The 23,837-nt window shown below is 44.4% G+C and overlaps 1 protein-coding gene across 1 annotated transcript in view; it reads right to left on the reverse strand.

The window, feature by feature from the left end:
- The window catches only part of GABBR1 (gamma-aminobutyric acid type B receptor subunit 1), a 184,878-nt gene extending 163,560 nt beyond the window's left edge, over positions 1–21,318 (reverse strand). Inside the window, exon 1 of the mRNA XM_072988844.2 lies at positions 20,808–21,318. The gene's annotated coding sequence lies outside the window, so the exon portion shown is untranslated. The remainder of the gene's footprint in view (positions 1–20,807) is intronic.
- Between the last annotated feature and the right edge of the window lie 2,519 nt (positions 21,319–23,837).

The raw sequence follows: 23,837 nt of genomic DNA on the forward strand, positions 1-23,837 counted from the left end.
ACAAGCTGGATTTGGAAGGGACAGAGGAACTCGAGATCAAACTGCTAACATGCGCTGGATTATGGAGAAAGCCAGAGAGTTCCAGAAAAATATCTACTTCTGCTTCACTGACTATGCAAAAGCCTTTGACTGTGTGGACCACAGCAAACTATGGCAAGTCCTTAAAGAAATGGGAGTGCCTGACCACCTTGTCTATCTCCTCAGAAACCTTTATGTGGGACAGGAAGCAACAGTTAGAACTGGATATGAAACAACTGATTGGTTCAAAATTGGGAAAGGAGTACAACAAGGCTGTATATTGTCCCCCGGCTTATTTAACTTATATGTAGAATAAATCATGCGGAAAGCAGGACTGGAGGAATCTGAAGCCGGAATTAAGATTCCTGGAAGAAATATCAACAACTTCAGATATGCAGATGATACCACTCTGATGGCAGAAAGTGAGGAGGTATTAAAGAACCTTGTAATGAGGGTGAAAGAGGAGAGTGCAAAACACGGCCTGAAACTCAACATCAAAAAAGCTAAGATCATGGCCACTGGTTCCATCACCTCCTGGCAAATAGAAGGGGACGATATGGAGGCAGTGACAGATTTTACTTTCTTGGACTCCATGATCACTGCAGATGATGAGAGCAGCCACAAACTTAAAAGACTCCTGCTTCTTGGGAGGAAAGCAATGAGAAACCTCAACAGCATCTTAAAAAACAGAGACATCACCTTGCCAGCAAAGGTCCACATAGTCAAAGCTGTGGTTTTTCCAGTAGCGCTGTATGGAAGTGAGAGCTGGACCATAAAGAAGGCTGACAAGAATTGATGCTTTTGAATTGTGGTGCTAGAGGAGACTCTTGAGAGTCCCCTGGACTGCAAGGAGAACAAACCTAACCATTTTGAAGAAAATCAACCCTAAGTAGGAAGGACAGATCCTGAAGCTGAGGCTCCAATACTTTGGCCATCTCATGAGAAAAGAAGACTCCCTGGAAAAGACCCTGATGTTGGGAAAGTGTGAATACAAGAGGAGAAGGGGACTACAGAGAATGAGATGGATGGACAGTGTTTGCAAAACAACCAACATGAAATTGACACAACTACGGGAAGCAGTGGAAGACAGGACAGCCCGGCGTCCTGTGGTCCATGGGGTCACGAAGAGTCAGACACGACTAAACAACTAAACGACAACGACGATAAAGAAGCTTGGAATATAGTCATCAATAAAACATTAATGTGTACAGTACTATTAACTTAAAGAAGGGTTTGAGAAATAAGAATCATTTAATTGATACTTGGAGAAAATGTATGGGTTTGTGTTAATAAAGGGGAAGGATTGTGCTTCTTCGCAAAACTCAATGCAGCCTTGGAAGATTAAGGGATCTCCATTATGAAGGAAAAGCTATACCTGCATCCCCTCACAAACAACCTGTTTTTATACAATTAGACACTATGTGGAAGAAGGGCAGGAAAGAAGTCCTGCCTTCCCACCACATCCCATATGAGTCACGATCACTAGGTAGCCTTGATTGGCAGATTCAGGACAGACCATAGAACAGACCGAAGAATAAGCTTATTCTCAGAACACACAATTGATTTCAAGTGAGAGCTGGCAGATTTCAGACTTGTTGGAAGTATTTTGTTTCTGTATGTTTATGAACTAGTGACTTCCCAAAGACGGCAGGCCCGAGCACACAAGGGATACCCGTAGCATTGAGGAAGCGGACACCTCCCAGCCTTGGCTTCTCTTTCAGTACCAGAACAAAACTAAACTCAGAGCCTTTTCAAGGAAGCAATTTGCCCTTAATAATGCCAAGATTTCCCCACTGCAGCACCTAATTTAGTCATTTGGTTGCTGAAGCTATTATTGTTAAACCATTAGGAGTAAGAAATCCTTATTGATCCACTGCAAATCACAGGAAGGTCTATTTATTTATTTAGTCATTTGTTGCTTTTATATATACATCATTTGTTGCATTTATATGCACATTTCTACCCACTTTATCGTCACAACAAACCTGTGAGGGGGATTAAGCTGAGGATATGTGACTGGCCAAGGTCACCACTGAGGGTTTTTTGGACCCAGGTTCCCTTCTTCCTAGCACTCTGACCACTAAGCCATTCTTTGGTACTCTACTAGTTCCTCCTGTAATGTTTCAAAGGCAAATTTAGGTGGCTTTTAATAGGTTCTGGCAATTTTTTTCCTATGATAGCACAGTGATTGCTCTGTCTGTGGGTATCAGCTGTCATGACTACAGAAAATAGTATCTAGAAACCAAGCCAACTGAGTAGGGCCACCACTGGGGAGGGCTATAGACTTCATGACCTACTTATGGGCTTCTGGTTAGTCACTGTGGGAAACAGAACGCGGCAAGGATGGGATCTTCTTGTGTTGTAATCAATGCGCAACATTTTCTAGAGGTGGAGAATAGAAGCAGGACTGGCCCTACCATAAGGCAAGCAACTACCTCAGGTGGCAGATGCTGGTGGACAGCAATAAAAAATTTCCTATCACCCAACACCCCGTCCAACACCCTTCCCTGGGAGGACATTACTGTGGATGTCACACAGCCTGTCCTTCACCCCTTGAACTGGCCTACTGCCCTGAACTGTAGGGAGGAACCCTGTCCTGTTGCTTATGTCGAGGCAAGATTCAAAGACTATTAAGTGGATTTCTGTACATCCCACACAAGGTGCCATCATCTTGTCCTTTGCTTCAAAATGGTTGGAGCTCTCTCTGATGAGAGTTTGAGCTAGTACCATGTTTTCCCAAAAAGAAGACAAGGTCTTATGTTAATTTTTGCTCCAAAAATGCATTAGGGCTTATTTTCAGGGGATGTTTAATTTTTTTCATGTATAACAATCTACATTTATTTGAATACAGCCACGTCATCTTCTGGTTGCTGCACAATGGTGGAGGGCGGGGTTTCACTTAAGTGGGGCTTATTTGGGGGCTAGGGCTTATATTACAAGCATCCTGAAAAATCATACTAGGGCTTATTTTCAGGTTAGGTTTTATTTTTGGGGAAACACGGTAGTAGCTGTCAACGTTATGTAGAAATTTGGACATATTCATAATGAACAGGCCACTGTGCCCATTCTGATTCTCAACAAAAGGTATTTTCTTAATGTTATCACTATCTTGGATACAGACTAAAATAATTTGTATGCAACTCATTCTGGGCCCAAAAAGATACTCATTAATATAGCAGAGTCCAGTTCTTAAAATACTTATTTCTTTACATATGTATTTATTTATTTAACTTATATGCCGCCCACACTACCCGAAGGTCTCTGGGCAGCTTGCAGCATTTAAAATACAATAAAAAGGCAAAATAAAAGGGCAAAATAATTAAAATGCAATTAAAATATATATTCTAAAAATTGCCATCAGACGTACAGCTGATATTATTTCAGTTAAAAGCCATTTGGAACAGGAAGGTTTTGACCTGGCACCAAAATGTCATCAGCATCGGCGCCAGACGAATCTCAGTCGGGAGGGCATTCCATAGTCTGGGGCAGCTGCCGAAAAGGCCCTTTCTCTACAAGCCCTCCCTCTTATCTCCTTAAGGGATGGCTTTTTCAAAAGGACCCCCTGGCTAGATCTTAACTAACTACATATGACATAACTCAAGACTTAAAAAAAATTCAGTCTCAAACACACACACCCAAATGCCCACTTTTTAAAAATGCATCTGAAAAAAATAAGGAAATGGTTTAATTTTTTAAAAAATCTCAAAACACCATGCAAAATGTTTTCATGCTATCCCCATAACATGGAAAAATAACAGACATTATGCATTTGATCAGGGAAAGTAATGCTATTATGACCAATCACGTTTCTCAAAGGGGACCTCATTGTGCCTTTCTTTCCCCTCAGCCTCCCCCCATTGAAGCTCTGCCACCACTTGAGAGAGGGAGAAGAAGCACCTGTAACCCCCACTTCACACCACATGCCCCCCCAAACACTCATTTGGAAGTAGGGGAAGGAGAGAGCAGCCTCCCACTGACACCTCATCTCTTCACACCCCTCCTGGCTATGCGAATAATGCCTCAACCCCACAATTCCTCGGCCTGAGGCATTATGAGGAGAGGTGACCCCAAAAATGGCCTGTGTGCAAGTAGTCAGCCAAGAAGGGATACAGGCAGGTGACAAAACTGGGAAGACAAAAATTAGTGACAGTGGTAGCTGGTTTAGACAGCAGACAGTAGGTGGCAGTGATGGCTCTGCCATTGACCCCAGTATTCTGCTATCTGAGGTAAATCCCACAGTTTAACAGATTGTCTGGCCCTGTTTTCCCTCCAAAACAATGTGTTGCAAGTGTCACCATGATGAGTAATGTGCTCCTGCCAAACTTTGCTCTCTGGCCCTTTCCGAATTTATAGACTGAGCGCACTGAGCAGAGTATGTTCTCATGATCACCTAACACAGATTAATTCTTTCATAATGTGCTTTGAGCACAGCTGGGTTTAATGAGGGTGAAATGGGCAGATTACCCTCACATGCTTCCAAGGGGAGGGTACTTTTTTTTTTTGGTAATCTGATATGAACCTCTTATCCAAAATTAACTCAGAGTATTTTCATAATCATCATGGGAGATTATAATGAACCCAACGCTGCTCTGTAAGTGCACTTTGGAAGGAAGGCTGAAGCCCACTCTCTTGACACACAACTTTTCTAAGCCTTCTGGTTTAGCAAACATACATTTAAAAACCAGCCACACTTTTTTGGCCTAAGCATCCAGAAAAACCAGCCATCATGAACCATCCTGCAAGCGATGGTGGTAAATCCCGGGGTTTGGAATTTGAAAAGTAATATTTCCAAGCATTGCTTCTGGGTGAAAATCAAGTACTGAAACTGTACAGTTTTCAGAGTTGCAGGGGAAAACATATTTTTAGATGGGTTGACCTGAGAGAAAGCAAGTGAGAAAGTAATCGACTATCAAAGTCTGGAAATAAAAGCTGGTGTGAGACATTTTGCTGTCTGAGGTGAAGCAACAAAATGGCACTCCCTGCTCACTCCAGCTGAGGTACAGGGCACCCTAAAGCAGATAAGTTATTTTTGCATTAGTCAGGCATCCTTCAGTCTCGAAAGACTATGGTAATGTGCTCTGTATGGAGGACTTGGAACAGCATCTAGTGTGGCTGAGGAGGCCAATTCGAGAGTGACAATCTCTTCCACACTGAAGACAAATCCAATCTGTCCCCTGTCCAGCTCCCTGGTTTTGATGCTTTTGTGACTTCCTCTTTGCCTCGGCCTGCTGGACAAGGGTCTCTTCAAATTGGGAGAGGCCGTGATGCACTGCCTGCCTCCAGGCTGAACGCTCAGATGTCAGGGTTTCCCATCTGTTGATTTGTTGCATATCTGTTGATATTTTTGCATATGAAACAGGAAATTCCCCATTGCATCTCACCCACTCTATGACAATAGAACACACTGATAACCAAATGGAAGAACGAACCATTTGCTGCCTTTTTATGATTTCCAAAGTCTGTTACCTGGAGTAGCCTGCCTAACTCTGTCTAATGGTAGGGCAGCCCTCATTCTCATTAACAGCAGACAGGGTAATAAATCTGTGTACTGAGTGGTCCACTGCAGGTGAAGATTCACAGGAATGAACAGCCCCTACTCCAGTAAATAGTATTATACATAGAAAACTAATGTGTTAGATCTGGAAACATTTAGCATCAAATACAGCTGTCCCATGTGATGGGCTATCAACAGGCTATCAACCGTGCACCTGTTCTGGATGGCACCTTTTAAGAAGAAAATAAATGATAAGAAGAAACAAAACAGGCCTTCCCAAAATGAGAAAACAACCTGGGCAGTTCCCAGGAGCTCCTGCCTCACTATTTCAGCTTAGCTCCTGTTAAAACGTACTATCCATCCATAGTTCAAACACACACACACACACACACATATCTGAAGTCATACCTTATAGGTATGGAGTTCCTTGCAATTCATTCCTTTGCCCAGTACAGAAACTATGTATAAGCTGAATTATAATTGTAAATTAACGAGGGAAAAATGTTTGTCCTAATCTGATGGAACTGTGATTTTGTAATTATAGTTCTGTATTATTTACAGCTGTAAGACCTCATTAAACTTTAGGTGTGGGAATATCACTGGATTCAAGTGTGAGCTCTTGCTGCTGCCTTGTGCTCTGTTGTGGGTGTTGAGACAACAACGAGGTAGATGGGTGGAGAGGTAGATGTGCCCCAGAAACACTCTGCTGCTACTCCTCCAGGTCTGGTGGGGGAGAATCTACTCACTGGCTAGGCTGAAGAACAATTCTACTGCCAAATCACCTGTCCTTTGTCCTCAGAATTGGACAAGGCGCCATCTTGTTCTTTGCTGCAGGCAGCAAAATATTCTGGACCAGCCAGCGGTGTTGTGAATTATTATAAATAAAGGAAAGGAAAATGAGCACACCGGACATTCACCAGGCCTGCAAGTTTCTCCTTGTTGCACACACACAGTCTGCATGGTTTTGACACTGCAGGGATAGAGTTGGGAGCTATGTTAGCTGGGGGAGTCTGGGAGTTGTCTAGAAGGGCAACATTTTGCAAGATTTGGGCCTACTTATAAAATATGCTGCATATACACTGCCCCATAGCACTTAAAGCACTCTTTGGGTGGTTTACAGTTTCATTATGTGGGCTGCATATTGCCCCCCCCGTCCCTCAATTAGATGGGTACTCAATTTTCAGCTACCTGAGCCTGTCAGGAGCGAACTCAGATTGTTAGTTGTTTAACCGCAGTTTAGCCACCACACCATGAAGCTCTTTATCTCTCAAGGTTCCCAACCAGCAGTTTCCTTTCTGGGCTTTCCAGTGCCACCACATCTTCATCGCCCGTTGACAAAGCCCCAGCACTGACTCATACCTATGCGGTTCACATCCGCGTAGCAAAACAGGCCAGACATGGCACACTTGACTGCCCGAGCAGAGAAGGATGCACCTCTTGGGAGCTGGCCGGCTGCTACTCTAAAGTTAGTCTTCAAGGCTGTTCCCAGGAATGGAAAGCCTCTGAAAAGACAGGAATGCCCATGGCAGGTTTTGCTAGGGAGGGGTGGAAAGCTGACTGCACACTGAATGGTAGCTCGGGGAGAGCAAAGGCCCGGGAAACATAACCACAATCCATTGCACACAGGCGAAAGCAGAAAGTGCTAAGTGGGAAGCCGTGTTCAACCTGCAGGAGCGGCATTCCCCCATGGAGGGCTTCCGAGCAAGCAGACATCCCCTATTCATTATTCATACAATGGCAGAGATGTGCGCGAGGTGCATGCAAACAAAGGAATGCTTCCTCGCCAGTTTGGATCCTCCTAATCTTGTGTTTCCACAAAGGCTAATCTGGAGGCATCGCAAAAGGCACCTTGGCACACATATTAAGCGGCAGGCTTCTCATTGCCTTCCCCCCCTAAAATGACTTCCCCTGCGGGACTGGCATCGTTAGTCTCGGGTCACAGAGGACTGGAAACAACGAATCAATTTCCAATTAAAACAACACCTTGGAAACAGCATGTCAAAAGTAATGATATCATTTGTGATGCATTACTTTTCGGAGTAATGAGGAGGTAACAATATCCTTTTTTGGAATGGAATGTTAATACAAACACATTGTAGCTTGGAAATGTGTGATGTTTATTCATTACTTCCCAGGTTTGTTTTTGTTTTTGTTCTTTGTTTGTTTTTTTCTTTAGGGTTAGGATATGGATTTTTATTACTTTGCAAGGATTTTAAAAGCAAAAAGAAGCACAAGAAAACATTACAAGTGTTTTACTAACATATCAATCCCTAAACTACACAATAATCTAGTGCCCAAGGCACTAGGTATTCATAGGTAACACCTTAGTAAATTTGTACAAACTCTATAAAGATGCCTTTGTAACAAATCAGACAAACCACACAACTCAGAAGTAAGCACCATTACATTTTAAATGGCATATATGAAGGTACAAACACACACACACACATTTATGGATATAAATCTATACAGATATAAATATACAGTACCAGAGTATCAAATAGCAAGAAATCCAATCAATGCAGAAAGAAGACACATACATGTAGAAACATACATATACATCCTAAAGCGATCTACGAAAAACTTCACTTATGGTATGACTAGATGACCAGATTATCCTGGCTTGGATCAGGCTGGATCGTGCTAAATAGGGTCGCTTTGAAGTAAGGTATGTGTGGATTCCCAGTCTGGAGAATAGATAGAGAGACAGACTAGGACTCTGGAGAAAGGGATCGAATCCCTATTTGGCCATGGGGGGGAGTGGAACTGGTAAAACCACTCCTTAAATGCCTCTCACTTACCTTGAAAATTCTGTTAGGGTCACTATAGGTTGGTTCAAACTTGACAGCACAGAACACATACACTCAAATACATTTCATTTGGGGTGATCCTTGTATCCACACGTAAGGATTGACCACACTGCACCTCAAGCAGACCTATTTAGCCATTCTTTCTCTTCAAAGGGAAGAGGAAAAAATTCCCCTTCTGTCTCCTCCACCATGCTTTTGCTTAAGTCGCTTCATGATCATGGGAAACTGAAAGCTTTCCTGTGCTCCACCATGGGGAAGGGGAGAGAGGAATCAGTTTTCTTCTTCTAAGTGGAGTATTGCATCAGCGTTACCTTAGAGCTTTAAAAAAAAAAAAACAGCTTTGTCTCCTCTGTCTTCCCCTCCACAGGAGAATGGAAGGAAGCTTTCAATTTCCCCAAATCATGAAGTGACCTAAGCAAAAGGATAGCTTCAGCTTATGTCACTTCATGTTCTTATGTCACTTCATGAGCACATATGCTAGAACGAAACCAAGATAGAGTGATCCTACCTGCACCAAACCCCCCCCCCCACAATAGACCCTGTCAGAAGTGCAAGAAGGTGTGGGTAAGCAAAGATCAAAGATGGGCTGGTTTGCAACATCCCATATGTCATGCAGTCACTGGAAAAAGCAGCAAACCAGCCTATCTCCAGAACAGACCAGGGGACAAATCCCCATCTGATCATACCCTAATTGTTGTTTCTGCTCTACACTGTCTTTTCTTGCCTTATTTCATACAAACTATTTTCTCTCCCTTTCCAATTATATGTAAATCAGGAATGCAATTTTGTGTCTTTGGAGGAGAATTAGGCTTTTAGCATTCTAATATTATTGTTTGGTCAATCTGAAGGCATGGTTAAATGTTAAATATTTATCTCTTCTCATTGCCTTGAGTGAAAGCGAGTGTGTAAAAAATTCTGTGCATTAAAAAAACAAACTAAATTGTTCAGTACCTCATTTTTTTGCAAAAAAGGGAGAGTGTTTAGGATAAGCTGATTATCATGTTGAAAGTACATTCATGTGACAAGAAAACAATGCAAACATTTGCTATTTTCTACCAATTTTTATTTATTTATTTATTTATTTATTTATTTATTTATTTATTTATTTATTTATTTATTTATTGGACTTATATACTGCCCCATAGCGCTACAAGCACTCTCCGGGTGGTTTACAATTTTTAATTATACAGGCTACACATTGCCCCCCCCCCCAGCAAGCTGGGTACTCATTTTACCGACCTCGGAAGGATGGAAGGCTGAGTCAACCTTGAGCCGGCTACCTGGGATTTGAACCCCAGATCGTGAGCACAGTTTTAGCTTGCAGTACAGCATTTTAACCACTGCGCCACGAGGTATTCCTTGATTCTATACATGTTTATACAGAATCCAATGGGACATCTGAGTACTAAGTGAACAGTTTTGTGGCCTAAGTCTGCAGTCTTTTACAACATTTACCAGGGAGAAATATGTTCCAGGAAATATAGTGTGACTCCACATAAAGTATGCATAGGATTACATTCTCAGTGTAGTATCTGGCAATGACAGTGAGAAAGAGGTTCCTCATTCATTTATATGTGTCCCTTTGAAAACACAATGACAGAAATCCTATTGAGCAATAATGCAATGGCACAACATTTGGATGTAAATTACTGTTAACTTAAGAACACTAATTTTAGTGACAACTGCCAGGTTTACATTAGAATATCAATAATTTTCCATTGGGGAAAAAAACTTCCTCCACCTTCTTTCTGTCACTTGGCTGCAAATAATGGTAGCATTTATCAGGATTCATTTTTGTACTTTAAAACACACTCCTCATCTCCCTGGACACCACACTTTGAGAAGGATGCCAATAAACTGGAACAACATCAGAGGAGGGTAACAAGGATGATCAGGGGACTGGAGACCAAGCCCTATGAGGAAAGACTAAAAGAACTGTGCATATTTAGCCTTCAAAAAGAAGACTGAGAAGAGATGTGATGGCATTTTTTCAAATACTTGAAAGATACTCATGCAAGAATGGGCTCGAGTTACAGGAAGCCAGACTAGTTGAATACCAGGAAAAATGTCTGAACTGTTAGGGTATTAAGACAATGGAACCAATGGTGATCGCTCCAATGATAGAAGCATTCAAGAGAAAATTAGACAATCATCTGTCAGATCAGCTTTGATTGGGATTCCTGCACTGGGCAGCGGCTTGGACTTTATGGCCTCATAGGTCCCATTCCAACTCCATGATACTATGATTCTGTGATTCTCTAAGAAAGGAACCTCTCCATATGAAATCTTTTAAAAATCTTTAAAGAATATTTAAGAAATTCACTTGCTGGAGATTCTCTTTGGTACCTTTTCTTTGAGTATTAGCAGAATAATTAAAAGCTTCTAATTGGGAACCACTGACCAAAGACTTGAGTATCAGTTGAAAGCACTCCCTGATGATCAAAGTGCAACGATAACAGCTAATTTGCTGCTCATTCATGGCATCAAAAATCTGCTGTCTCAAACTCTTAGTTAATGGGGGTGTTGTCCCTGATTGCACATCCGAGGCTGTAGGGAAACGGAAAGATGGGGAACCTTGTTCCAGTTCACCCACATTCCTCTGTTCACAAACAATGGAGTCACACATGTAAGTACACGTCACCCCTGTATGTCTCCTGCCTCCGCTTCACACACCTTGGTCTTTTGCTGAAGTCTTCTGAAGCACCAGTTGTATGGATCGGTTGAAACTATGTCCCAAACTTTCCTAGAACTTGAAAGGCAGCCAACGCCACTTTTTGTTCAAGGCAGAGGATGGGCGAGGCAAGGGGTGGAGAGAAAACACTCTGTGAAACTCTCACAGTGGTTACATTGTGGAAAGACTACTTTTTGGGACAACAATTACTACTACTTTTACTGATTGTGGTGATGGGGAACCCTACAGATCTGTAAGAATACTGATAGGGGGACAAGATTTTGGAGCTAACAATACCTCAAGAAGCCACCACAAGTGACATATATAGGAAAAACAATATGGGGGAAAGTGTGGGCAAGCATCAATAATTGTGGGGTAAAATTGAGATTTTATTTCCTTCAGATCAAATATTTTCATATAACTCAATAATATCTCAGTTTACCTTTCTTTGTCCTATTTGGCTTTTCATCGCAGTCCATCTATGCCAGTGTGTCTTTCTACCACCCAACTACTGTTCGTTAATGACCACCTACAAGACAGCGATCAACGTTGTCCTTCTTGCATTTTCATTCCTTCACTCCACTGATCATATCCTCCCATCTAAGCATGTGTACAATAAATGAAGCAATACTCCATGTGGGCTGCACTGGGACCACAGTTCTCTGAAGGTATTTTTTTTTCCTGCAAGGCATTATCAATGTTAGCTCCCTAACAAAATAAAAAGGTGCTCTTTCTGTAAGGAAACACACACACACACACACTCATACACATTTCAAGGAGCATGCCAGTCCATTGTGGTATACCTGACCACCCCTTCCAATCTAGCTTCTGTTTCCGAATATAAATCCCTCAATATAGAATTCCTTCTTCACTTCCTAACTGCCTCAGCAGCTGCTTTGTTTCATTGCTATGAATTCATTTAGTAGGGAACGAGATCCTTTATACAGCTTGGAAAACCAATTTTGGACTGCAACCTCCAGAATCTTCCATCTCGCTCATCCTCTTCAGAGGATTCGAGGAGCTGGAGTAAAATGTTCAATGTCTGATTCCTTACAAAGAAAAAGACACCAATCTCCTAGGTGTACATACTTAGATATAAGACCATGATGGTGTAGGAGGAAGCAGACCAAATATGAGCCAGAGCTGAACAGGGGTGTTGAGAACAGGGCATTTTGGAGATCATAGGCTTACTGTATGTCAGAGCCAACTTGATGGCATGTAACAATACCAAGAAGATCCACTGAACTGTGTAAATCATATATCTAAGTAAGGAGTTTATGGACCATGCTAGCAGGAGTTACTGTCTCAAATAAATAACTTTTCTCAATTCTGCATAATATTGCCAAATTGAGTCTGTTGTAGCCAGATCAAGAAACCATAACACCTTAATCCAAGAAGTGAAAAACTTTGCTAGCACACAATTGTTCTGGATCGCACCATTGCACAAGTGTTTATGTCAGCAGGCTTGTAACCAGTGAGACAATCAAAATGTTATTGGATGCCACCCTTGCACTGACCCTGAAAATGTTCAACAATTAACATGATGGGTCTTGTGCTCATGCAATGTCAACATTTGACACAGGTCCATAATTTCATGAGTAGTACCAACAACCTTTGCCTAGGGTGCTTTGTTTTGATGCATTCCAATCCATCTGTTGTTTTCTGTGTGCTATTTGCAGCTAGTTTGTGCAATAAGAGGACAGGTGCTCCTCGGTATAAGACTCTCTGCTTGTTTTATTGTGGAACAGATCTTTGGAGTTGGGTTCAGAAGGCTATAAGCTAAAGTGAGGAGAAAGTCCCAGCAGGGTCTCAAAACAAATACTCACCTAAACGCCCCAACCTCAATCCCAAATTTTAGTGTTGACATTTTATTTAAAAATTAATATATTATCACAGTTCATTTGGCTATGTCTAACTTCAACAGTCAGTCATGGGACATTATTTTATTGTGCCTCTGCCTATCAGGAGGCAATAGAAAGGAAAGAATAAAGAGAATGCCCTGAACACAATCTAACAATTTGCCTTTATCAATCACTTGCCCAATCTAGTAAATCACACTTCTGTGCTTTATGGCTTTCAGAGCTAGATTAATATTTCTCTAGCCTGACTTCCTCAAAACTCATCTGAGATTTAAATTTGCTAGGTTGCTTTAGAGAAACTATTGTATAGCAGCCTCCCTTCCTTCCCCGAACATCCCCTTACCTGGCAAGTCTATGCAATTAGGTGATAATAGTGACCTTCCATATAGGTTTTTGATAAAAAGTACATAAAGCATTGCCCAGGAACCAGAACTGCAAAGGACTCTTCATGCATAGTTTGAATAAGTGAGTTTTCCTGAGACAAGAATAGTACAAGAGGGGAAGAAGGAAGAATGATGGTGTACGAGGAGACCAGGCACTGAAGAAGAGAAGGACAAAGCATGTGGCACAGTCAGACCCAGAGGAAGAAAAAAAATGATACGAAGTGTATTAAATTCTACATAGGGAAGCGAAAGTGGATAGAGAGAATGCATTCCCGCCCTTCTCATATTACTAAGAGGTCACAGTCATGCAATGAAATCGACATAGTAGATGCCTCATCTGTAACCGGGGGAATGTAACTGCAATGGAATGGTGAAATCACAGCACTCTACAGTTGGGAATGACCCCAGAGGTCATCTAGTTCAACCCCCTGCCGATGCAGAAAATCCACAGCTAGAGCATTTCTGATGGGTGATCTTCCAAATTTTATTTAACATTTTCTCTTGAAGAAGAAGAAGAAGAAGAACAGCAGCTTCCATGGTTGTCTGTACCACTGTTGTACAGCCTTTACACTCAGGAAATTCTTCCTAATGTTTAATCCAAATCTCTTTCCTTGTAGTTTGAATCTTATAGGCTTAGGTCCTAATGTCTGGAGCCATGTGGAGGGCAGGGAGAATGCTGGCTCCATCCACGGGACAGCCCTTCAAATATTTGACGAGGGCTGTTATCTCAACCTGCCATGCATATTTTTTGGAAAGATCACCAAAATAATTAATGCAAAAAGCTGCTCAGAGTGGTCGCATAGACCAGATGGGCGGGATACAAATCAATCAATCAATCAATCAATCAATCAATCAATCAATCAATCAATCAATCAATCAATCAATCAATCAATCAATCAATCAATCAATCAATCAATTAATAGTGTTTTTTTAAAATATGAAAACTACCTCAAAATAAAAGCAGCAGCAACATGATATGTATTTCTGTATATATATTTGTATATTTCATAGGTTGGTCTATCAAGCTCAGCATATTCTTCACTAACTGGCCATGGTTCTCCTGGATTTCAAACAGGTGTCTTTCCTTTTTCCTACTAAGAGATGCCAAGGATGGGATCCAGGCAATTGTTTACAGGCAATGCACATGTTCTGCTACAGGGATGTAGGATGCAAAGCTTGGAAACCTTGCTTTTATGGATTACAGGTCCCAGAATCATATAGCTAATATGGCCAGGGCAACTTTGGCAGGGGGAGATTCTGGGAATTATAGTCCAACAAAATAATGTTTTCAAGCTCTCCCAGAGGAAGGATTTCTTCACACCACACAAAATTAACTTATGGAACTGACTGCCATGGTGTTTCGCCACTAGCTCAGATGTCATTAGTAGAGGATGGCACAAATTCATAGAGGGTACATTGGTCAGCGGATACTGATCATATACATTTCTGACTACAGCCAAGAAATCAAAAGAAGACTGAAACTTGGAAGGGCAGCTGTGTGAAGGACCAGAAAAGATTCTGAGATGTAAGGATGTGTCACTGGAGATGAAAGTCAAGATCTTCCACACTATTTTATTCCTGATTACTATGTACAGATGTGAATGTTCGACAGCAAAGAAAACCAACAAAAAAAGAGTGATTCGGTCAAAATACAATGCATGGGGAGAGCTCTGTGGATACCTTAGAGCAGTGGTCGCCAACCTTGGGCCTCCAAATGTTCTTGGACTTCAAATCCCAGAAATCTTGGCCAGCAAAGGTGGTGTTGAAGGCTTCTGGGAGTTGTAGCCCAAGAACACCTGGAGGCCCAAGGTTGGTGACCACTGCCTTAGAGCACTTGAAAGACAAGTGGATCCTAGATTAAATTAAGACTAAACTCCCTCTAGAAACAAAAATGACAAGAGTGAGACCATCATATTTTGAATATATCATGAGAAGATAAGACCTGCAGAACATGACAATGATGCTGGGAAAAGCCAGCAGGAAAAGAGGAAGATCAAATATGAGATAGATTGACTCCATAACTGAAGCCATGGCCTGGAGTTTGCAAGACTTAACAGGGCTGTTAATAATACAACATTTTGGAGATTACTCATTCACAGGGTCAACATAAGCTAATGGCAACTTGACAGCACTTGACTACAACAACAACACACCTCTCTGAGTAGCAGTAACTGGGGCTGTGGCAGGACACTGGTAAAGGTAAAGGTTCCCCTTGACAATTTTTTGTCCAGTCGTGTTCAACTCTAGGGGGCGGTGCTCAACCCCGTTTCCAAGCCATAGAGCCAGGGTTTTTTCCAAAGACAATCTTCCGTGGTCACATGGCCAGTGCGACTTAGACACGGAACGCTGTTACCTTCCCACCGAGGTGGTCCCTATTTATCTACTTGCATTTGCATGCTTTCGAACCGCTAGGTTGGCAGGAACTGGGACAAGCGACGGGCGCTCAGTCCGTCACGTGGATTCGATCTTACGACTGCTTGGTCTTCTGACCCTGCAGCACAGGCTTCTGCGGTTTAGCCTGCAGCGCCACCAGGTCCCTTAGAACACTGGTAGGGAGAATAATATATCTGAAATAGAACAAATGCTTTGCTCACAAAAGTGGCCGGGTTGAGTCTCTGCCATCTACCAGTAGTGTTGGGAGTACTGACCTAGATAGACCAACCGTTTAATCCAGTAGCCTTCTCTTCTCTCAGGCTGATGTTACATCTTGTTGGTGGGATTTGCAGGGCGAGTCAGACTAACAGCTTCAGGGGGGAAAAAACAGGATGCTGGACTGCAAGCTTCGAAAAGTTACTTTTTTAAACTCCATCTCCCCAAGTCCCCAAAACAGCATGGCCACTTTGGGGAGTTGCCCTCCAAAAAAGTAACTTTTCCAAGCTCTAGCTAGACCAGAGAGACTCCCACTCCAGTCCAGCATAGCTGAAATGAAGCAGACCTGAGCAAACCAGGTTTTGATGTGTGTGGGAAAGAGGGGGCAGCAGAGGGATGCCTCCTCCCACAGTATGTGCGCACTGTTCATTCCCTGCTTTCCCCCTCAACAGGTGCTTTCTCTCTAGACCCCAGTGGCGTAATTAGCCCGGGCACTAATCAGAGCAGACAACAATCTCTTTGCTGGTTGCCTAGCTACACACTCGCTGTCATAGGGCTTGAGCAACAGAAGGAGAGAAAGAGAGGATTCATAAATGGTGCCTCTGAGCCCTCCCTTTCCCCCCTTTCTCCAGACACTGATTGGGGTCCCCCAGCAGCCCCCTTCTGCACACAGGGCACTGCATTGCTCTGTGGGAAATCTGGTGCGCTTCAGCTTAAAGCCGGGAAAATCAATTCCACGAAGACTTGAGCAGTGAAGACTTCAACTAGAGGAAAGATCCCAGCGTTGGTCTTCAGTTTGGTCATTGATGGAAGGAAGCTCACCGCCCTTCTTTCCCACTCTTCCTGGCCCCTCACTTCCCCAGGAACCCAGCCCCTGACAGTCACTTACCCTTGAAACCCCAAGAGAGAGAAATGATCAGGGCTGAGCCCAGAGAAACATCCGCTCTTGGAATCTATTTAGAGATTGAAGGAATCAGCACTTTGCCAGGAAACAAATAAATGCAATCAAAGAGCTTCTCCATTACTTGTGCCACCTTGGTTAGATCTGCCATTAATATTAATCAGGCCACTGTCACATTTTTTCTGCATGCAGAGTGCTTTAAAATCCTCACTGCATTTATCCTCATATTAGTTCCATGAGCCAGGCTGGGCTGAGACACAATAGCAATAACAACTTAGGATTTAACTTAGCACTTCAAGGTGTTCAAATCTGGCACTTCTAGTCACCCACGTATTTATATCTATCAATATAAATATAGACATAGAAATAAATATGTTCCGGATCATCAAAATGTTTTTCTAAGATTGCTTTCAAATTAAAAAAAAGAGAATCTTTGGCCTGAATTTCCTTGGTAATTCTTCCAATAAATACACTCAGCAAGGAAGCACTAAACCCCATGTTAGAGAGGAAGTAGGAAGTAACGGCGCGACTATGCATGAATCCATCTAAGACAGGGACACCGTTCACTTTATGTGCTCATAGCTCACTAAAGATTTGAACACAGATCTTCCTGATTTGGGCCTTGGAGGCTTCATCACTGCTCTGTTTCAAACAAGCACTACCCATTTATGTTAGGATCATCCAAGAGTCAAACCCACTGAGTTTCATAAATAGGGTTTATCTACTTTCCTGAACATCCAGAGGAGATCTGAGTCATGATAAATAAGCCCAGGCACTAAGCCGAGTTTGGCATTGATGAATTATTCAGGGTTACAACAAAACAAAACAAAAAAGAACCCTATGGCCTTTGGAAACTAATTGTGGGCTAGAAGTCACTTCACTGTATGCATGAAATTGTAGAGTATCTTCATACAGAGAGGACAAGTAGCAGGATGAGAAAAACAACCTGGCCATTTTCTTTTACCTGTGTTTGTTTACCTGTGTCTGCCTGTGTGAAGGCTGGCTTAAATCAACGGAGCTATTGTCTGGGGTTCTATTTTATTTTATTTTATTTTATTAAATTTATATCTCACCAATTTAGACCATGTCTACTCTGGGCAGCTTACAATTAGGAATATCATGAGATAGTTTTACCATCTTGAGGGCTGAAAGCATTGTAGATCTAGATCCACCACCAAAATGCAGTGTGCAGAGCTATCCTTTCCATGCAATAGTTGCTTCTGCCATGTCTTACTATGGGGCTCCCCGTTTATTGTTCCTATGCACAAAGAGCGTACGAGGAAGAGAGGGCGCCAAGTCCACACTTTTTACTCAAAGGCCACCATGTTGGAGTAGATAGCTTCTCATGCCCATTTAAATAATTAAAAAACATGTTTCAATGATCAACAATCAATCAATCAAATAACAAAAGCAAAACAACTGTCTTGGGTTTATTTTAAAAAATGAAAGTGATTTATAATCATCTTAGAACTGCCAAAGCTGGAAAGGACTCTGTGGATCATCGTGTCCAGTCCCAGTCAAGGAAGCACAGTGGGGAATCGAACTCCCAGCCTGCAGCCAGAGATCTAAACCACTGAGCTCTCCGGCAGTTCTATGCAGAGATGTAGGCCTCCCACTCTGTGCAAAAAACCCCAGGCTCAGTTTGACGCTATCAGAACAAACCAAGAAAACTAAGTGAGGCCAGGAGTGCAGCCAGCCGTGCAACTGCATCATCTCTTACACTCAAAGGAGACCTTCTTTACATGATCACTTTCGCAAATAAGCCCTTACTCTTTTGCTTCCAAGAAAACTTGCAAAAAAATATCCCACTAAGATTTGAAGCAATCCCCCTCACCTGCCCACCACAATAACTAACATAATATTCCTTCGGTCAAAAAAAAAAAGGGGGGGTAACAAAGAAGACAAATACTTTGTGGCACCTTAAAGACTAACTGCTATAATTTAATGTTTTCCCTGTATTCCTTGACCAAGTGTGGAAACAAATGTCATGTGTGCAAGTTTGTAGTCGAGAGAAGAGTGGGGGGGGGGGGGACTCAGTACAGCCCTTAATCCAGGACTCATCAACTCTAGTTCTGATGGGTGTGGTTGTGTCTGACTGACTGTCTGCCCATTTATCTGTCTAACTACCTATCTAATGCTTGAAGACACAGGACACTCCATTCCTAGGTAAGAGGCTTCATGACCCTATCAAAGTAGGCTCTAGTAGCTTATGGCTGCTTTATGACACAAAATATTTACTTGTCTTCTAGTTGAGATCAAAGTCCCTAAAAGAAATTTATTCCTATCCAGTGTCCCCAGGACCAAGTGCCTCACTATCAGATCACCCTCACCTGCTTTGTTTTCCTCTAAAACCAGAAGAAAGATAGGATGTCAGCAAAAGATGTTTTCCTTTGCTGCCTGAGCGCTTGGATTTGCGTGGAGGTTTTGTGCTTGGGACATTTGCCCTGGAAAATTTGTCTTTGGTCCCCATGGTACATTATGAGTTGGGCAGATGCTAGCCCTAAGTAAATGCTTGCTGAGAGCTACTGGATGCCTCTAGTCACTGCCTAGAGGCATGCTGGCATCTGCCTGGAGGGCTCAGATGTGCACTAGTCAGGGTTTCCTAAACCCTAAAACTTGCTTCCTAAAACAGGCAGAATTGGGGGAGAGTTAATTGCTCTAAGGGAGAGAACCAGCAGTGTGTGCATCTCATTCTTAAGGAGGTGCCTAGAAAGGTTATTACGTAGCACAGAAGAACACCAAAGCCTATGGGCACAGCTTAGATAAATTACATTTTTAGATCTCATAATCACTCTGGAGGGCATAATCAATGACTCCCCAAATTCCTGACCACCATCATGACACCTGGAGGATTCTGAAACCAGTAGTCCAAAAAGTAATGTGTCCAAGTTTCTGGGTACTGGTGAGAAACTCATGGATGCCAGAAAGAACCGAACGACCCATCTTGTCCAACTCTTTTCCCAAAGCAGATTCCCCTATATCAGTCCCACATTGGGAGTAGGAGTTCCATATATGTATCATTGGATTTCAATTCCCAGAAACTTCAGCCAGCTTCTGGGAACTGGGATGTCCAACACCATCCAGAAACTAAGTTTTGGAAACTGTTGACCCAGGTGCCTCTCATTCTTCTGGCCCTGTTCTGGGCTACGTCAGGTTTTGGCATCTAAACTGTGGTGTTTTGAGAATCAGAAAGTGACAGCGATGAAATGAAAGAAAATGAAATGAAATAGGTACGCCATGCCAGATATGCTGCAAAATCCTAGGGGGAAAAAGTTTCATTTTTTAAAAAAGGGGGGGGGGAAGGTATTAAGCCACACATTAAAATAGATTTCCCCAGAGTATCGACAAATTTGACAAGCACTCCGTACAGGTGGTAAAGACAAAAGGCAGTGGAAGGAAGGATACGTGTCCAGCAGGAAGGCAAGGCAGAGTAAAGCAAGTTTGGAGGAAAACAAAGGTAGTCAGGGAGAAGGAAAAAGGAGCATATGGAAAGAAAGGGGGGAAAAACCCTCATAGGCCTTGCTAGCACCCAACCTGCGCGCCCTGCTCACATGCCTTCTGTACTTTCCTTAGTTAGCGATCTTTCTCTTCCGTAAATGCCAAGTTGCCAGGGATCATGAGCACTGCCGTGGCCCCTGATTAAGCTGTCTGTCTGGCCTAGCTCTAGGGACAGGCGTAAATCAACCAGGCTGCTGGCACCAGGCATAAATCCAAGCTCTTGCTACCAAGCTGCCTGCTCTGTAAATCGCTGCCCTACCCACAGGAGGATGGCGCTGGCAACTTGCCACCTGGGCAGCATCACCGCTTGATGCCCCCAGCTTCCAACCTCCCCATCGCCGCCGCCGCCACCACCCGCCACGAACGCACACCTTTGCCTTCCTTTATTGCTCCATTGGGCTTTCCTGCCCGTCAGAGTCCCATGCTTATTACCGGTCCTTGTCGTCCCCCCCCCCGTCCCCCAGCATAATGAAGGAGGTAAAGGCAGTACAGGGGGTGAGTAAAGATCAGACAAGGACTGTCCCCCCACGCACGCACCGCGCGCCCCAGTTCCCCCGGTAGGCCGAAAAGAAGAAGATTCCTACCTGGGGCGCTGTCCGTGGTAGTCACAATGGGAGCCGAAGGGAGCCAAAGAGGTGGCGAGCGGGAAAGGTGGGCACAGCCCCCGCGGTGGGCAGGGAGCAGAGGCTGGTGGAGGCAGGAGGCCAAATTCATCAGCGACAGGCTCCCAGCGGCTGAGGCGCAGCCATCCCGGAAGCCGGGAGACCCAGCGGCGGATCGGTGCCCGGGCGGATGCGGGGAAACTGGAAGAAGGGCAGCCCTCCTGGCCGTGGAGGGACCCCAGCTGGCAGGAAGAAGAGGAGGCTGCGATCTCGCCCTGGCTGCGGGAGAAGCGAGGAAGGGGCTCCGGCAAAAAGGCAGATCTCAGCCCTGAGAGATCCAAGAGATGAGAGGGGGATAATGCCGAGGGAGATCGGGTGGCGGTGGCGGGGATCTAGCAGGGAAGCAGCAGCTGCTGGGCGCCGGCTTAGAAGAAGGGAGCAGAGGCTGCCAAAGCCGCGGGAGGAGGAGGAGGAGGAGGAAGAGGTTGCCCTGTGCCGGGAAAGCAAAGGAAAGCCAAGGGAGGAGGGGAGGGGAGGGGAGGGGCCGGTCTGTCCGGCTCCCCCGCCCGCTTGGGCGGCTGTCGCTGCTTCCTCCAGAGAAGGAGGAGGTGGAAAGATAAAAGGACGATGATGAAGGCAAGGAGGGGCCTCAGTGTGTGTATGGGGGGGGGGGGAGAGAGGGAAGAGAGAGGGGGATAGATAATGCGTGTGCTTGTCTCTCTCTGTGTGTGGCGGAAGTGTGTGTGAGAAAGGGATATAAGAGAGTGAATGTGCGCGTGTGTAGGACAAGGGGAGAGCGAAAGAATGTGTGTATGAGGCTGAGGATGCGTGTGCGTGTCTCTGGGTGTGAGAGAAACGGGGTGGGGGAGGGCGGGAAACACAAAGTGCCTGCGTGTATGACTGTGAGACACACACACACACACACAGAGAGAGAGAGAGAGAGAGAGAGAGAGAGAGAGAGAGATTAGAGCGAGAGGAGAGCGAGCGCCAGCGGGTGTGCCGATGTGCTCCTAACTCTACATCAAGTGTGCTCCTCCGGGTGGTGGGAGGGAGAGCAGCAGGGAGGAAGTGGGGTGGAGGGAGAGAGCTGAGAGAGTAGTTCTCGGGTCGGTGCCCCACTAGCGCCGGTCAGCGAGGGGTGAGGCTCCGAGCCTCTTCCCGAGCTCCCCCAGCCCCCCCCCCCGCGCCAACGCCAACGCCGCCGCCTCCGGAATCTGCGGCCGGAGCTGAGCGGAGGAGAGGCGCTCTCCAGGGTGCTGAACGGGCGGCCCGGCCGGCTGCGGGCAAGAGCGCGGCGGGCGCGATGCCAAGCGTGAAGAAGCCGGCGTGTCGGCTCCGCGCAAGCGGGCGAGTGACGGCTCGCCGGGTGGGTGGCCGGGTGGCGGCGTTTGAGTGACGGTGTGAATCTCGCTCGAAGACGCGGAGAGCGGTGCCGCGCTGGGAGCGGCGGGGCGAGCGTCTCCGGGTGAGCAGGGCTGCGAAGAGGGCTGCTTCCAGAGTCACTTTCTCTTCCTTCTCCCTCCTTCCCCCATCTGCTCAAAAGTCGCCCTTTGGGGGGCGGAGGGGGCGCGGGATGGCATGTAGGAAAGGGAATGCGCCCACAAACGAGTAGCCTACCCCAGAAATAGCGGGTGCTAGGAAGAACACTTGGGAACCTGGAATACTTTGCTTGTGGGCGCCTTTGATCGGGGACAGAAGGCGGAAGAGAGACCCCTTGACACGGAGGGCATAGCTGGCAACCGTCAACGTAGGCTTGCCTTTCAAAGAGCAAGCGTGGGCAATGAAGAAGTCAGTTAAAGCCCAGCAGCGTGTGTACATGATCTTTAGAAGAGTGTGTTTTGGCGGGGGCACCTATTTTTGACGTGCAAATAACCTTTGAAATGGGCTTTTTTGTGTGTGTAGTGGCGAAGGTGGTACCCAGTTTGTGGACAGCTCACTTAACTCTTCCTGCACGTCTTTTATCTCTCCAGTTAAGACTGGCATTTGCACCTGCATTTCCAGCAATCTAATGGTTGCACATAAGCATGACTGAGTGTGTTTAAAACATAAATTGAGCTTTAACTTTTTAGATTTTGTGTGTCACTTTTTTTTAACCACTGCAAACAATTTAGTATGCATGCTAGTTTATTATCTTCCAGTGCACATTTTTATTGATTGACTGATTGACTGATTGACTGATTGATTGATTGATTGATTGATTGATTGATTGATTGATTGATTGATTGATAACATTTATATAAGAGGCTGACTAAAGCAGCAATATGACACATACAGTATTTCTGTCAACGTTTAGGTACTTACACTCAAATTGGTTGGTATAAATGATAGGTGCAGAGGTCTATTATTTGATATCTGGTGAGCTTTTGTAGTTGTAGGAAGTGAGGCCCCTTGTCCCTAACTGTGGACATGTGTCAGCAGTTATGGGTGACTGTGCACCTGTAGCAGCACATACTTATCGTGTCTGATCATGCTCCTGACTGTATGCGCCGTCCTCTGCTTGTGCCTTTCAGGAACATCTCAGTGTTTGCACAACATCATTCAGTCTTGTCTGGATCAGTCTAGGGTGTTGATGTCTCAAGGCTGTGCGACAATGTGGCTCCTCACCTGTGTGCCAACTATGCCAACTACAGGTTTTGTTTCACAGCAAATTAATATCTGGGACTCCATATGGATCATGACGTGTGGTTAATGTTACCCACTCTTTGTGCAAGGCTTCCACAGCCTGCGTAACACTCCTTGGCATCTCTGCCTCCCTGCGCCATTTGGTGGCACACTATTTTGAGTGCAGGCACATTGACAAAAATCAGAGGTGCAGGGAAACAGCACACACCAAACACACACTCTCTCGCACACTGATATAAATAATTTCCTTCCTCTTTCCTGTGCTTTATTTCTCATGCTTTCAGATCCTTGCCTTCTTAAAAGATACCCAAGAGGAAAATTGTGTGATGCCACAAACAGCTTCAGGAGCTGCCACAAGATTTTCCTAGACTCTCGACATCAAAAAACAAA

Source organism: Pogona vitticeps, chromosome 2 (genome assembly GCF_051106095.1).
Source record: "Pogona vitticeps strain Pit_001003342236 chromosome 2, PviZW2.1, whole genome shotgun sequence".
Taxonomy (NCBI): Eukaryota; Metazoa; Chordata; class Lepidosauria; order Squamata; family Agamidae; genus Pogona; species Pogona vitticeps.